We start from the raw sequence: 1,336 nt of genomic DNA on the forward strand, positions 1-1,336 counted from the left end.
CTGTTTATTCTTTGGAAATTGTTGTTGTGCATTGTCCCATAAAACAAATGCCAGATACAAACATTTGTAGTGGTCACCCTGGGTGGAATAAACGTTCCACCTGCCTTTGAACTTGACTAATAAAGGTGATGGTTATTATTATTAGTATTTAAAATCGAAAAGAACCCGTTTCCTCGTATATTAACTATATTAATATTAGTCGATATTAATTAGGTTAAATATGAGAAGTTATGTTGAAGTATCTTCTACACATGTGACCAGGACAGTTGTAGTTAAAAAAACAGCACTACATAATGAACAGTTTAAACTTGGTCTTTGTTAATTTAATTACCCAACAGCCTTTTCCTCCATTGATCTTGTATAAATTCAGATGTCATCTCTAATTAGACTTCTTATATTTAAGAAACTTAGGTTAAAGGGATGTCAGAATTCAGTGTTTAAAGTCATAGAAACATAAAATAAAAAGTTTGTCTCTGTTTTAGCATAGATTATCATAAAATAAGAAGCTTAAAAAAAGAAAGTTGATGGATGCTGTAAGTTCAGGTAGCAGCTGCATCAACACTATTATTTTTTATTACAATTTTCTAATTTTGATTTTATTTTCTAGTTGTTTTTTTTTACATTTCAATTTTATTATAAGTTCTGACTAGACAATTACTGCTGAACAAGCTACTTTCTGTCACACAGAAAATACAGGAAAATATGGAATTTTTTTTTTTGTCATTGATAATCGTGGAATTTGTTTGAACTTTATTCTACTGAGAGGTGAAGTAAGGTAAAGCAAATCGAAGTGTTCTGACTGTCGTGTTACATCACATGAGTGAAAATCCTGTTTGGCAGAGAACTGCAGCTCTACCAGCAGGAGCTTTAAAGCTTCACCCTGCTGTGTCTGTGTTCAAGGCCAACTCAACACAGGATAAGATCTTAACTTCTTTAAAGGGACTTATCTAAATGTTTTCTGGATCTGAAATCCATAAGAGGACTTTCAGAAAGAGCAGACAAACACAACTACATAACGATTCTGCCTTGACCCTCCTGAATGAGAGCTTCATACAGGATAAGCAGACAAGAAGTCAGCCGGGTTCATGTTTTGAGAGACCAGACTCATGATGATCTAATTCCTAAAAGCTGCTCATATATACCCATCCTGTTTTGGCAATAGAGCTTTAATCTCTGTTGCTGGTGGTGATTGATTTGATTTATTTATTTAACAGGAAAAGATTATTAAAAATCAAGCCTGACTCAGCACAATTGCTGTTTTACAGCAGGTTCCTGTTCTGCAGCACATAAACACTGAATTACAGCATCACAATCACATTATTATACACCATAGACA

Source organism: Austrofundulus limnaeus, unplaced genomic scaffold (genome assembly GCF_001266775.1).
Source record: "Austrofundulus limnaeus strain Quisiro unplaced genomic scaffold, Austrofundulus_limnaeus-1.0 Scaffold654, whole genome shotgun sequence".
In the NCBI taxonomy this organism is placed as follows: Eukaryota; Metazoa; Chordata; class Actinopteri; order Cyprinodontiformes; family Rivulidae; genus Austrofundulus; species Austrofundulus limnaeus.